Source organism: Lampetra fluviatilis, unplaced genomic scaffold (genome assembly GCF_964198595.1).
Source record: "Lampetra fluviatilis unplaced genomic scaffold, kcLamFluv1.1 SCAFFOLD_1252, whole genome shotgun sequence".
NCBI lineage: Eukaryota > Metazoa > Chordata > Hyperoartia > Petromyzontiformes > Petromyzontidae > Lampetra > Lampetra fluviatilis.
The window spans coordinates 2,378-20,385 of NW_027621342.1; the positions used below are offsets into that span (position 1 = coordinate 2,378).

General features: G+C 52.3%; 1 long non-coding RNA gene across 1 annotated transcript; it reads left to right on the forward strand.

Annotated features, from left to right (window-relative positions):
* The first annotated feature begins 917 nt into the window (after positions 1-917).
* On the forward strand, positions 918-17,642 carry LOC144955115 (uncharacterized). The gene is made up of 3 exons (XR_013641506.1): positions 918-1,089; positions 13,431-13,687; positions 17,547-17,642. It is a non-coding gene; the product is annotated as an uncharacterized LOC144955115 (long non-coding RNA).
* Positions 17,643-18,008: the final 366 nt, after the last annotated feature.

The window sequence follows — 18,008 nt, forward strand, 5'->3', positions numbered from 1 at the left end:
GCACGGCTCAGCGCACGCAGGTGCCAGCTAGGTGCACTTAGTTGCTAAGTACTACACTCACCACTCACTCACCCACTCACCCACTCACCACCACCACTCACCCACCACTCACCCACACCACTCACCCACCACTCACCCACCACACACCACTCACCACCACACACCACCACTCACCACAACCACCCACACCCACTCACCACCCACTCACTCACATCACCACTCACCCACTCACCCACACTCACTCACCACTCACTCACCACTCACCACACCACTCACACACCACCCACTCACTCACCACCACTACACCCACTCACCCACTCACCACTACTCACCCACTCATCCACCCACTCACTCACCACCCACTCACTCACTCACCCACCCACTCACCACAACTCACCCACTCACTCACCCACTCACCCACCCACTCACTCACCACCACCACTCACTCACTCACTCACTCACCCACTCACTCACCCACCCACTCACCCACTAACTCACTCACCCACTCAGCCACTCACCCACTCACTCACCCACTTACTCACTCACCCACTCACTCACCCACTCACTCACTCACCCACTCAGCCACTCACCCACTCACTCACCCACTCACTCACCCACTCACCACTCACTCACCCACTCACCCACTTACTCACTCACTCACCCACTCACTCACCCACTCACTCACCCACTCACCACTCACTCACTCACCCACCCACCCACCCACTCACTCACCACCCACTCACTCACTCACTCACCCACCCACCCACCCACTCACTCACTCACCCACCCACCCACTCACTCACTCACTCACCCACTCAGCCACTCACCCACTCACTCACTCACCCACTTACTCACTCACCCACCCACACACTCACCCCCGCCCTCTCCTCTCGCTCAGTCCCAGCTGCTGTCTGCAGTGGAGGAGGAGGTGGAACTCGGAGGAGGAGGAGGTGGAACTTGGCTCGCTGCTGCTGCTGCTCACTGAGCGACCAGCAGCAGCAGCAGCATCAGCAGCAGCAGCAGCTGCAGCAGCAGCAGGAGTAGCGGCTCACTCAGCCCCTGGGCCTGCCGGGTGACTACACCCAGCCCGTACGTGTGTGTGTCCGTGCACCTGTGCGTGTGTGCGTGTGTGTGCCCCTGTGTGTGTGTGTGCGTCTGTGTGTGTGTGTGTGTGCGCCTGTGTGTGTGTGTGCGTCTGTGTGTGTGTGCGTCTGTGTGTGTGTGTGTGTGCCTGTGTGCGCGTGTGTCCGTGCACCTGTGTGTGTGTGTGCGCCTGTGTGTGTGTGTGCGTCTGTGTGTGTGTGTGTGTGCGTCTGTGTGTGTGTGTGTCCGTGCACCTGTGTGTGTGTGTGCACCTGTGTGTGCGCGTCTGTGTGTGTGTGTGTGCGTCTGTGTGTGTGTGTGTGCGTCTGTGTGTGTGTGTGTCCGTGCACCTGTGTGTGTGTGTGCACCTGTGTGTGCGCCTGTGTGTGTGCGCGTCTGTGTGTGTCTGCGCCTGTGTCTGTGTGTGCGGGCCTGTGTGTGCGTGTGTCTGCGCCTGTGTGTGTGTGTGTGCGTCTGTGTGTGCGTCTGTGTGTGCGTGCGTGTGTTTGTTCATAGGTGCTACTCGCAAATAGCACTTGCCCCTACAGTCTGCTCAGGCTATAGGGGGCATCTTTGTCTTTGTTGTGCTCACTTGATAACTCAAACTTTGACCCACACGCTCGCTCACAATGCGTCCAATACAACTCGGTAACATCCTCCTGTCACTGAGTCTCGCGTTGTTTATCTACTGCGCCTGTGGTGAGTGAGTATGTGAGTGAGTGTGGTAAGTGTGTGGGGTGAGTGTGGTGAGTGTGTGTGGGGTGAGTGTGGTGAGTGTGTGTGGTGAGTGAGTGTGGTGAGTGAGTATGTGAGTGAGTGTGGTGTGAGTGTGTGTGGTGTGGTGTATGTGTGATGTGAGTGTGGTGTGTGTGTGGTGCGTGTGGTGTGAGTGTGTGTGGTGTGTGTGGTGTGATGCGTGTGGTGTGAGTGTGATGTGAGTGTGTGTGGTGAGTTTGTGTGGTGTGTCTGGTGAGTGTGGTGAGTGTGTTGTGTGTGCTGTGTGTGGTGTGAGTGTGGTGTGTGTGGTGTGTGCTGTGTGTGGTGTGTCCCCTACTCACTCTCACCCACCCACCCACTCTCACCCACCCACTCTCACCCACCCACTCACTCACTGTCATCCACCCACTCACTCACTCTCACCCACCCACACCCACTCACCCACCCACCCACTCACTCACTCACTCTCACCCACCCACACCCACTCACCCACCCACTCACTCACTCTCACCCACCCACTCTCACCCACCCACTCACTCACTCACTCTCACCCACCAACTCTCACCCACCCACTCACTCTCACCCACCAACTCACTCTCACCCACCCACTCTCACCCACTCACTCACTCTCACCCACCCACTCTCACCCACCAACTCACACCCACTCACTCACTCTCACCCACCCACCCACTTTCACCCACTCACTCACTCACTCTCGCACACACCCACTCACTCACCCACATCCACCTACTCACTTTCACCCACCCACCCACTCTCACCTCACCCCCCACCTCCCCCCCACCTCACCCCCCACCTCCCCCCACCTCCCCCCACCTCCCCCCACCTCTCCCCCACCTCACCCCCACCTCCCCCCCACCTCCCCCCCACCTCACCCCCACCTCCCCCCCACCTCACCCCCACCTCAAACCCACCTCCCCCCCACCTCAACCCCACCTCCCCCCCACCTCACCCCCACCTCCCCCCCACCTCCCCCCCACCTCACCCCCACCTCACCCCCACCTCAACCCCACCTCAACCCCACCTCCCCCCCACCTCACCCCCACCTCACCCCCACCTCACCCCCCACCTCCCCCCCACCTCCCCCCACCTCTCCCCGCGTCTCTTTACGATAATTCTGAGCGGCTCTCGCTCCAGGAAAGGCGACGGGCTTCTTGAGAACGAGCGAGAACGCGTCGTGCTCATTGTTGCTGCCCGCCCGGCGCCACCAGCGCTCTGAGTCACAGGAAGTCGTTAGGAATTCCCATCATCACCATCATCATCAACATCACTATCATCATCATCACTATCATCATCATCATCACTATCATCATCATCATCACTATCATCATCATCACCATCATCACCATCATCACTATCATCATCATCATCATCACTATCATCATCATCACCATCATCATCAACACCACTATCACCATCATCACTATCATCATCACCATCACCAACCAACACCACCACCACATCATCATCATCACCATCATCACCATCATCACCATCAACACTATCATCATCATCACCATCATCATCATCACCATCATCACCATCATCAACTCCATCATCACCACCATCATCAACATCATCACCATCACCACCATCATCACCACCACCATCATCACCATCAACACCATCAACATCATCAACATCACCATCATCATCATCAACACCACCAACATCACCAAACACCATCATCATCATCAACACCATCATCATCACCAACCATCATCATCACCACTATCATCATCACCATCACCAACCAACACCACCATCATCACCACCATCACCAACATCATCACCAACATCATCATCACCATCATCACCATCAACATCATCACCATCAACACCATCATCACCACCATCAACATCATCATCACCACCATCATCACCATCACCACCATCATCACCACCACCATCATCACCATCAACACTATCAACATCATCAACATTATCAACACCACCAACATCACCAAACACCATCATCATCAACACCATCATCATCACCAACCATCATCATCATCACTATCATCATCACCATCACCAACCAACACCACCACCATCATCACCACCACCAACATCATCACCAACATCATCATCATCAACATCATCACTATCAACACCATCATCACCACCATCAACATCATCATCACCACCATCATCATCATCACCATCATCATCACCACTATCATCATCATCATCACCACTATCATCATCATCACCACCATCAACATCATCATCACCACCATCATCACCATCATCATCACCACTATAATCATCATCATCACCACTATCATCACCATCATCACCATCATCATCAACACCATCATCATCACCACTATCATCATCACCACTATCATCATCACCATCATCACCATCACCACCATCATCAACATCATCATCATCATCACTATCATCATCACTATCATCATCACCATCACCAACCAACACCATCACCACCACCAACATCATCATCATCACCACCATCACCAACCAACCAACATCACAGGCTGCAGGGGCAAGTGCTGCTAGTAGCGAGTAGCAGCACCTACACACAGACAAAGATCCCCCAGGTAGCCTCTAGCAGGCTGCAGGGGCAAGTGCTGCTAGTAGCGAGTAGCAGCAATCTCCCCCGCCCCCCCCCACTCCCTCCCCCCCACTCCCCCCCCCACCCCCCCACTCCCCCCCCCCCACTCCCCCCCCCCCACTCCCCCCCCCACTCCCCCCCCCACTCCCCCCCCCACTCCCCCCCCCACTCCCTCCCCACTCCCCCCCCACTCCCCCCCCCACTCCCCCCCCCACTCCCCCCCCACTCCCCCCCCTGTGGGAAAAGTCGCGGGGGAAACCACTCGCCCCTCCCCGGAATATCCCCCCCGCCCCCACTTCCTCCCCCGCCCCCTCCCCCCCAGAATCCCCTCCCCCCCACCCCTTCTTAGCGAGGAACTATGACGTCATTGAACCTCAGCCTCATCGAATCACACAGAGACCCATAGACTCACACAGAGACCCATAGACTCACACAGAGACCCATAGACTCACACGAAGACCCATAGACTCACACAGAGACCCATAGACTCACACAGAGACCCATAGACTCACACAGAGACCCATAGACTCACACGAAGACCCATAGACTCACACAGAGACCCATAGACTCACACAGAGACCCATAGACTCACACAGAGACCCATAGACTCACACAGAGACCCATAGACTCACACAGAGACCCATAGACTCACACAGACCCATAGACTCACACAAAGACCCATAGACTCACACGAAGACCCATAGACTCACACGAAGACCCATAGACTCACACAGAGACCCATAGACTCACACAGAGACCCATAGACTCACACGAAGACCCATAGACTCACACAGAGACCCATAGACTCACACAGAGACCCATAGACTCACACAGAGACCCATAGACTCACACGAAGACCCATAGACTCACACAGAGACCCATAGACTCACACAGAGACCCATAGACTCACACAGAGACCCATAGACTCACACAGAGACCCATAGACTCACACAGAGACCCATAGACTCACACAGAGACCCATAGACTCACACAGACCCATAGACTCACACAAAGACCCATAGACTCACACGAAGACCCATAGACTCACACGAAGACCCATAGACTCACACAGAGACCCATAGACTCACACGAAGACCCATAGACTCACACAGAGACCCATAGACTCACACAGAGACCCATAGACTCACACAGAGACCCATAGACTCACACAGACCCATAGACTCACACAGACCCATAGACTCACACAAAGACCCATAGACTCACACGAAGACCCATAGACTCACACGAAGACCCATAGACTCACACAGAGACCCATAGACTCACACGAAGACCCATAGACTCACACAGAGACCCATAGACTCACACGAAGACCCATAGACTCACACAGAGACCCATAGACTCACACGAAGACCCATAGCCTCACACAGAGACCCATAGACTCACACAGACCCATAGACTCACACAGACCCATAGACTCACACAAAGACCCATAGACTCACACGAAGACCCAAAGACTCACACGAAGACCCATAGACTCACACAGAGACCCATAGACTCACACGAAGACCCATAGACTCAGAGAGACCCATAGACTCAGAGACCCATAGACTCACACATAGAGACCCATAGACTCACACATAGAGACCCATAGACTCACAAAGAGACCCATAGACTCACACGAAGACCCATAGACTCACACAGAGACCCATAGACTCAGAGAGACCCATAGACTCACACAGAGACCCATAGACTCATAGAGACCCATAGACTCACACAGAGACCCATAGACTCACACAGAGACCCATAGACTCACACAGGGACCCTTAGACTCACACAGAGACCCATAGACTCACACAGAGACCCATAGACTCACACAGAGACCCATAGACTCAGAGAGACCCATAGACTCAGAGAGACCCATAGACTCACACAGAGACCCATAGACTCACACAGAGACCCATAGACTCACTACACAGAGACCCATAGACTCACACAGGGACCCTTAGACTCACACAGAGACCCATAGACTCACACAGAGACCCATAGACTCACACAGAGACCCATAGACTCAGAGAGACCCATAGACTCACACAGAGACCCATAGACTCACACATAGAGACCCATAGACTCACACAGAGACCCACAGACTCAGAGAGACCCATAGACTCACACATAGACCCACAGACTCACACAGAGACCCATAGACTCACAGTCACACATACACACAAACACAGACACACACAGACACACACACAGACACACACACACAGACACACACAACAACAACAACCGCCATTCGCCACTAAGTGGTGGTGACGTCACCACGACGCTTGTGCCAGGCCATGTGCACCTTGAGGCCACGTGAAGTGTCGAACGCCCGCTGGCAGGAGGTCACGGGGCAGACCCAGCAGGTGCCACGGGTCGACTGACTGAGATGACTGGCTGATGCACCACCTGTGCCCCCTACTGTGCCAACTTGCTGTGCTTTAGCCACCCGGCGCTCCGCTCGTTGTTGTGAGCGTCGCTCCTCCACCCTCCGTTATTGTTGGAGGGCGACTGCCTCCAACTGCCCAGTAGCGTCCTTCACGAGCCTCCTCCACAGAGGCCGATCTTGACACCGCTGGTACCAGTCATCGGCAAGTCCACTCAGCTCCACGTCCTCCTGTACCACATCACTCCATCTCTTCTCTAGCCCGTGCCGCGCCCGTTTAGCCCCCTCGATCCGGCCGAACAAAAGCTGTTGAGGCATGCGGTGGCTGGGCATGCGGGCTACATGACCCAGCCAACGCAGCCTTGCCTGCCGGAGGAGCTCACCGATGGGACTTTGCCCAGATCTTTCAAGGATTTGTGAGCTCCTGACACAATCCGGCCTGCAGGTTAAACCCAGGATGGATCGTAGGCAGGCCAGCCTAAATGTTTCCAACTGGCGAAGACACACACACAGACACACACTCACACAGACACACACTCACACAGACACACACTAACACAGACACACACAGACACACACACAGACACACACTCACACAGACACTCACACACACAGACACACACTCAGACACACACACAGACACACACACAGACACTCACACACACACACAGACACTCACACACACAGACACACACACAGACACACTGACACACACACAGACACACACACACTGACACACAGACAGACACTCACACTCACACAGACACACTAACACAGACACACAGACAGACACACACACTCACACAGACATACACAAAGATACACACACTAACACAGACACACACTCACACAGACATACACAAAGATACACACACTAACACAGACACACACAGAGACACACAGAGACACACACTGACACACACACTGACATACACACACAGACACACACACTGACACACACACACAGACACACACACTGACACACACAGACACACACACTGACACACACACTGGCACACAGACACACACACTGACACACACACAGACACACACACACTGACACACACACTGGCACACAGACACACACAGACACACACACTGACGCAGACACACACACAGACACACACACAGACACACACACAGACACACACAGACACACACACAGACACACACACACAGACACTGACACACACAGACACACACACAGACACTGACACACACTGACACACACAGACACACACACAGACACACACACAGACACACACACAGACACACACACAGACACACACACTGACACACACACTGACACACACACTGACACACACACAGACACACACACAGACACTGACACACACTGACACACACAGACACACACACAGACACACACACAGACACACACACAGACACACACACACACACACAGACACACACACAGACACACAGACACACACACAGACACACACACACAGACACACACACAGACACACACACAGACACTGACACACACAGACACACACACAGACACACACAGACACACACACAGACACACACACTGACACACACACAGACACACACACACACAGACACACACACAGACACACACACAGACACACACACACAGACACACACACACAGACACACACACAGACACACACACAGACACTGACACACACTGACACACACAGACACACACACTGACACTGACACACACTGACACACACACAGACACACACACTGACACACACACAGACACTGACACACACACTGACACACACTGACACACACACTGACACACACACAGACACACACACACAGACACACACACACAGACACACACACAGACACTGACACACACACAGACACACACACACAGACACACACACACAGACACACACACAGACACTGACACACACACAGACACACACACAGACACTGACACACACACAGACACACACAGACACACACACTGACACAGACACACACAGACACACAGACACACACACAGACACAGACACACACACAGACACACACACACAGACACACACACAGACACACACACAGACACACACACAGACACACACACACTGACACACACACAGACACACACACAGACACACACACAGACACACACACAGACACACACACAGACACACACACACAGACACACACACTGACACACACACAGACACACACACACTGACACACACACAGACACACACACAGACACACACACACTGACACACACACAGACACACACACACACACACACACTGACACACAGACACACACACTGACACACACACACTGGCACACAGACACACACAGACACACACACAGACACACACACAGACACACACACACACAGACACACACACACACACTGACACACACAGACACACACACTGACACAGACACACACTGACACACACAGACACAGACACACACACACTGACACACACACAGACACACACACAGACACACACACACTGACACACACACAGACACACACACAGACACACACACACAGACACACACACAGACACACACACACTGACACACACACAGACACACACACAGACACACACACAGACACACTGACACACACACAGACACACACACACAGACACACACACACAGACACACACACAGACACTGACACACACACAGACACACACACACAGACACACACACAGACACACACACAGACACTGACACACACACAGACACACACACACAGACACACACACAGACACTGACACACACACAGACACACACAGACACACACACAGACACACACACAGACACACACACACACAGACACACACACACACACTGACACACACAGACACACACACTGACACAGACACACACTGACACACACAGACACACACACAGACACACACACACTGACACACACACAGACACACACACAGACACACACACACTGACACACACACAGACACACACACAGACACACACACACAGACACACACACAGACACACACACACTGACACACACACAGACACACACACAGACACACACACAGACACACTGACACACACACAGACACACACACACAGACACACACACAGACACTGACACACACACAGACACACACACACAGACACACACACAGACACACACACAGACACTGACACACACACAGACACACACACACAGACACACACACAGACACTGACACACACACAGACACACACAGACACACACACAGACACACACAGACACACAGACACACACACAGACACACACACAGACACACACACAGACACACACACACAGACACACACACAGACACACTGACACACACACAGACACACACACACTGACACACACACAGACACACACACAGACACACACACACAGACACACACACAGACACACACACACTGACACACACACAGACACACACACAGACACACTGACACACACACAGACACACACACACAGACACACACACACAGACACACACACAGACACTGACACACACACAGACACACACACACAGACACACACACAGACACACACACACTGACACACACACAGACACACACACAGACACACTGACACACACACAGACACACACACACAGACACACACACACAGACACACACACAGATACTGACACACACACAGACACACACACACAGACACACACACAGACACACACACTGACACACACACTGACACACACACAGACACACACACACAGACACACACACAGACACACACACTGACACACACACAGACACACACACAGACACACACACACAGACACACACACAGACACTGACACACACACAGACACACACAGACACACACACTGACACAGACACACAGACACACAGACACACACACAGACACACACACAGACACACACACAGACACACACACACAGACACACACACAGACACACACACAGACACACACACAGACACACACACACTGACACACACACAGACACACACACAGACACACACACTGACACACACACAGACACACACACAGACACACACACAGACACACACACTGACACAGACACACACACAGACACACACACACTGACACACACACAGACACACACACAGACACACACACAGACACACACACAGACACACACACACACACTGACACACAGACACACACACTGACACACACACACTGGCACACAGACACACACACAGACACACACACAGACACACACACAGACACACACACACACACACACAGACACACACACACACACTGACACACACAGACACACACAGACACACACACTGACACAGACACACACAGACACACACACAGACACACACACACACACACAGACACACACACACACACTGACACACACAGACACACACACACACACTGACACACACAGACACACACACTGACACAGACACACACAGACACACACACTGACACACACAGACACACACACAGACACACACACAGACACACACAGACACACACACACAGACACACACACACAGACACACACACACAGACACACACACACAGACACACACACACAGACACACACACTGACACACACACATAGAGAGAGTTTCGGAGTGCAACGTGATCGAGTGTAAATTCCCAGCGCGGAGTCTCTCAGATCCCCCCTCCCTCCTCCTCCTCCGCGTCACGCCGCTGCTGCTGCTGATGCTGCTGATGATGATGCCGAGTGCTGTGGGGTGGAGGTGCTGGTGGTTTTCCCTCGCCGGCACCCAGTGAGCGCTGTGTGGGTGGTGGGTGGTGGGCGATGGAGCGCTACGAGTGTGTGAGGTGGGACCCGACTCTTCTGGGTATAAATACTCGGGGGGTCTTTACAAGTCCCAGTTTGCTTCGACTTACACCGTGGAGTTCACTCAAGAACTCAGCAGCAGCAGCAACAGCAACATCATCATCAGCAGCATCAGCAGCAGCAACATCAGCAGCAGCAGCAACATCAGCAGCAACATCAGCAGCAGCAGCATCAGCAGCAGCATCAGCAGCAACAGCAACATTATCATCATCATCAGCAGCATCAGCAGCAGCATCAGCAGCAGCAACAGCATCAGCAGCAACATCAGCATCATCAGCAGCAGTAACAAGACACGTGCTTCTAACATGAGAGGTAGAATTTCGATTTAAAACTTTCGTGACTGCAGGGATTCATCTTGGTTCTTTCGGTAAAGTCACGTAGAAATAAAACATAATAATATAAACATAATAATAAAACAATTCTCACTGTGTGAGAATTGTTTTATTATTATGTTTAATTTTTATTATTTTATTATTTCCCTTCTACGTGACTTTACCGAAAGAACCAAGAAGATGAGAGGTTGAGTGAGTGAGTGTGAGAGTGAGTGAGTGAGAGTGAGTGAGTGTGAGAGTGAGTGAGTGTGAGTGTGTGTGAGTGTGAGAGTGAGTGAGTGAGAGTGAGTGAGTGTGAGAGTGAGTGAGTGTGAGTGTGTGTGAGTGTGAGAGTGAGTGAGTGAGAGTGAGTGAGTGTGAGAGTGAGTGTGTGTAAGAGTGAGTGTGTGTGAGTTTGAGAGTGAGTGTGTGAGAGTGAGTGAGTGTGAGAGTGAGTGAGTGAGTGAGTGAGTGTGAGAGTGAGTGAGTGAGTGTGTGTAAGAGTGAGTGTGTGAGTGTGAGAGTGAGTGAGTGTGAGAGTGAGTGAGTGTGAGACTGAGTGAGTGTAAGAGTGAGTGAGTGAGTGTGAGAGTGAGTGAGTGTGTGAGAGTGAGTGAGTAAGAGTGAAAGAGTGTGTGAGTGTGAGAGTGAGTGTGTGTAAGAGTGAGTGAGTGTGAGTGAGTGAGTATAAGAGTGAGTGTGTGAGAGTGAGTGTGAGAATGAGTGAGTGAGTGAGTGTGAGAGTGAGTGTGAGTGTGTGTAAGTGTGAGTGAGTGAGTGTGTGTGTGAGAGTGAGTGAGTGTGTGAGAGTGAGTGAGTGAGTGTGAGTGAGTGTGTGAGAGTGAGTGAGTGAGTGTGAGTGAGTGTGAGAGTGAGTGAGTGTAAGTGTGTGTAAGTGTGAGTGAGTGTGAGTGAGTGAGTATAAGAGTGAGTGTGTGAGAGTGAGTGAGAATGAGTGAGTGAGTGTGAGTGAGTGTGAGAGTGAGTGTGAGTGTGTGTAAGTGTGAGTGAGTGTGTGTGTGAGAGTGAGTGTGTGTAAGTGTGTGTGAGAGTGAGTGAGTGTGAGTGAGTGTGAGAGTGAGTGTGTGTAAGTGTGTGTAAGTGTGAGTGAGTGTAAGAGTGAGTGAGTGTGTGAGTGTGTGTGTGAGAGTGAGTGTGTGTGAGTGAGTGTGAGAGTGAGTGAGTGTGAGAGTGAGTGAGTGTGAGTGAGTGTAAGAGTGTGTGAGTGTGTGTGTGAGAGTGAGTGTGTGTAAGTGTGAGTGAGTGTGAGTGAGTGTGAGAGTGAGTGAGTGAGTGTGAGAGTGAGTGTGTGTAAGTGTGAGTGAGTGTGAGTGAGTGTAAGAGTGAGTGTGTGAGAGTGAGTGTGAGAGTGAGTGTGTGTAAGTGTGAGTGAGTGAGTGTAAGAGTGAGTGAGTGTAAGAGTGAGTGTATGACAGCACTTGCCCCTACAGCCTGCTAGAGGCTACCTGGGGGATCTTTGTCTGTGTCTTTGTGATCTTCAGGAGGAGCGCCGCTGCTGATGACGATGGTGCTGATGACGATGGCTGCACGGTGCCTCGCCAGGACATCTCATCATCATCAGCAGCATCAGCAGCAGCATCATCAGCATCATCAGCAGCAGCATCATCAGCAGCATCATCAGCATCATCAGCAGCAGCATCATCAGCAGCATCATCAGCGGCTGTACCGGAGTCGCAAGCCCGTGGAGCTGATGGCGCTGAAGGCGTTCAGCCTGGCGAAGGAGCTCCTGGCGGCGTTTGTGAGTGGCTCTCTGTCAGTGTCACTGTGTCAGTGTGTCACTGTGTCAGTGTGGCAGTGTGTGTGTCACTGTGTGTCAGTGTGTGTGTCACTGTGTCACTGTGTCACTGTGTGTGTCAGTGTGTCACTGTGTGTGTGTCAGTGTCACTGTGTGTGTCACTGTGTGTGTCAGTGTCACTGTGTGTGTCACTGTGTGTGTGTGTCAGTGTGTGTGTCACTGTGTCAATGTATCAGTGTGTGTGTCACTGTGTCAATGTATCAGTGTGTGTGTCACTGTGTGTGTCACTGTGTGTCACTGTGTGTCACTGTGTGTGTGTCACTGTGTGTCACTGTGTGTCTGTGTCAGTGTGTGTGTGTGTCACTGTGTGTGTCACTGTGTGTGTCACTAAGAGGTGGGGCCTTACCATCAGCCACACCAAAACTAAGCACCTGCCTGGGTATTTTGTACCATCGGACACTCCACCCCCACAACTCCCAATCGGTGATGGGGCAGTTGCGGAGAGAGTGGAGAGTTTCCCATACCTGGGCAGTGTGCTTATGACCGGCTCCAGTTTAACAGCAGAGGTCTCCGAATCAGTCGAGCGGCAATATCTTTTCATCGGCTGCGTGACGCTGTGTGGAAGCTACCTGGTCTGTCGCTCCACACGAAGCTTCAGGTCTTCTCGGCCACGGTCATTCCCTCCCTTCTCTACGCTTGCGAAACGTGGATCCGCCTAATGGAGCATCTTCGCCATTCGGAAACATTTAGGCTGGCCTGCCTACGATCCATCCTGGGCCTAACCAGGCTGGATTGTGTGAGGAGCTCACAAATCCTTGAAAGATTTGGACAAAGTCCCATCGGTGAGCTCCTCCGGCAGGCAAGGCTGCGTTGGCTGGGTCATGTAGCCCGCATGCCCAGCCACCGCATGCCTAAACAGCGTTTGTTTGGCCGGATCGAGGGGGCTAAACGGGCGCGGCACGGGCTAGAGAAGAGATGGAGTGATGTGGTGCAGGAGGACGTGGAGCTGAGTGGACTTGCCGATGACTGGTACCAGCGGTGTCAAGATCGGCCTCAGTGGAGGAGGCTCGTGAAGGACGCTGCTGGGCAGTTGGAGGCAGTCGCCCTCCAGCAACAACGGAGGGCGGAGGAGCGACGCTCACAACAACGAGCGGAGCGCCGGGTGGCTAAAGCACAGCAAGTTGGCACAGTAGGGGGCACAGGTGGTGCATCAGCCAGTCATCTCGGTCATCTCGGTCAGTCGACCCGTGGCACCTGCTGGGTCTGCCCCGTGACCTCCTGCCAGCGGGCGTTCGACACTTCACGTGGCCTCAAGGTGCACATGGCCTGGCACAAGCGTCGTGGTGACGTCACCGCCACTTAGTGGCGAATGGCGGTTGTTGTTGTTGTTGTCTGTGTGTGTAGTGGTGTGTGTGTAGTGGTGTGTGTGTGTATAGTGTTGTGTGTAGTGGTGTGTGTGTGTAGTGGTGTGTGTGTGTGTATAGTGTTGTGTGTAGTGGTGTGTGTGTGTGTATAGTGGTGTGTGTAGTGGTGTGTGTGTGTGTATGGTGTGTGTGTATAGTGGTGTGTGTAGTGGTGTGTGTGTGTGTATGGTGTGTGTGTATAGTGGTGTGTGTGGTGGTGTGTGTGTGTATAGTGGTGTGTGTAGTGGTGTGTGTGTGTATAGTGGTGTGTGTGTGTATGGTGTGTGTGTATAGTGGTGTGTGTAGTGGTGTGTGTGTGTGTATGGTGTGTGTGTATAGTGGTGTGTGTAGTGGTGTGTGTGTGTATAGTGGTGTGTGTAGTGGTGTGTGTGTGTAGTGGTGTGTGTAGTGGTGTGTGTGTGTAGTGGTGTGTGTGTGTGTATAGTGTTGTGTGTAGTGGTGTGTGTGTAGTGGTGTGTGTGGTGGTGTGTGTGTGTATAGTGGTGTGTGCGTAACAGCACTTGCCCCTGCGGCCCTCCGCGACGCTACCTGGGGTAGCTTTGTTTTTGTCTCCGCTCTCAGCGGTTTCCCGGTTTCAGAAGCCACTTCCAGTTTCGGTTTCGTGGCCGCGAGGTTTCATCAGCAAGACAAAGCTGCCCCGGGTAGCCTCCAGCGGGATTACGGGGGCAAGTGACATATACACACAGACAAATACAGACACACACAGACACACACACAGACACACACAGACACACACAGACACACACACACACAGACAGACACACACACACACAGACACACACACATACAGACACACACACACATACAGACACACACACATACAGACACTCACACACACAGACACACACACACACAGACACACACTCACACACACACACAGACACACACACACACAGACACACACACACACAGACACACACACACACAGACACACACACACACAGACACACACACATACAGACACTCACACACACAGACACACACACACACACACAGACACACACTCACACACACACACAGACACACACACACACACAGACACACACACACACACGCACACACAGACACACACACACAGACACATACACACACACACACAGACACACACACAGAGACACACACACACACAGAGACACACAGACACTCACACACACAGACACACACACACAGACACACACTCACACACACACACAGACACACACACACACACAGACACACACACACGCACACACAGACACACACTCACACACACAGACACACACACACACAGACACACACACAGAGACACACACACACACAGAGACACACACAGAGACACACGCACACTCACACACAGACACACAGACACACACACAGACACATACACACACACACACAGACACACACACAGAGACACACACACACACAGAGACACACACAGAGACACACGCACACTCACACACAGACACTCACACACACAGACACACACACACAGACACACACACACCCACAGACACTCACAGACACACACGCACAGACACACACGCACACAGACACTCACAACAACCACCGCCAATCTTCACCAAGCGGCTTTGTGACGTCACCAAGCGTCTTTGTGACGTCACCAAGCGTGACATTGTGTGGCTGTGTGTGTGTGTAGTACTGTGTGTGTGTATAGTACTGTGTGTGTGTGTGTGTGACTGTGTGTGTGTATAGTACTGTGTGTGTGTGTATAGTACTGTGTGTGTGTGTGACTGTGTGTGTGTGTATAGTACTGTGTGTGTGTATAGTACTGTGTGTGTGTGTGTGTCCGTGTGTGGCTGTGTGTGTGTGTGTATAGTACTGTGTGTGTGTGTGTCCGTGTGTGGCTGTGTGTGTGTGTGTGTATAGTACTGTGTGTGTGACTGTGTGTGTGTGTGTCCGTGTGTGGCTGTGTGTGTATAGTACTGTGTGTGTGACTGTGTGTGTGTGTGTCCGTGTGTCCGTGTGTGTCTGTGTGTGTGTGTGTCCGTGTGTGTCTGTGTGTGTGTGTGTCCGTGTGTGTCTGTGTGTGTGTGTATAGTACTGTGTGTGTGACTGTGTGTGTGTGTCCGTGTGTGTCTGTGTGTGTGTGTGTATAGTACTGTGTGTGTGACTGTGTGTGTGTGTGTCCGTGTGTGTCTGTGTGTGTGTGTGCGTGTATAGTACTGTATGTGTGTGTGTATAGTACTGTGTGTGTGAATGTGTGTGTGTGTGTCTGTGTGTGTGCGTGTATAGTACTGTGTGTGTGACTGTGTGTGTGTGTGTGTGTCCGTGTGTGTGTGTGTGTATAGTACTGTGTGTGTGACTGTGTGTGTGTGTGTGTCCGTGTGTGTGTGTGTGTGTCTGTGTGTGTGTGTCCGTGTGTGTGTGTGTCCGTGTGTGTGTGTGTGTGTGACTGTGTGTGTGTGTGTGTCCGTGTGTGTGTGTGTGCGTGCCAGGCGCTGTCCAGGTTCTGTGATGCGTCGTTCGAGGCGCCCCACTCCACGTTGCCAGGCCTGCCCTCAGCCCAGTCCATCTCAGCCCAGTGGAGACTACCAATGGTAACTACTACTACTAACTAGCACTAGCTAGCACTAGCTAGCACTAACTAGCACTAGCTAGCACTAGCTAGCACTAACTAGCACTAGCTAGCACTAACTAGCACTAGCTAGCACTAACTAGCACTAGCTAGCACTAGCTAGCACTAGCTAGCACTAGCTAGCACTAACTATCACTAGCTAGCACTAACTAGCACTAACTAGCACTAACTAGCACTAGCTAGCACTAGCTAGCACTAGCTAGCACTAGCTAGCACTAGCTAGCACTAACTAGCACTAGCTAGCACTAGCTAGCACTAGCTAGCACTAACTATCACTAGCTAGCACTAACTAGCACTAACTAGCACTAGCTAGCACTAGCTA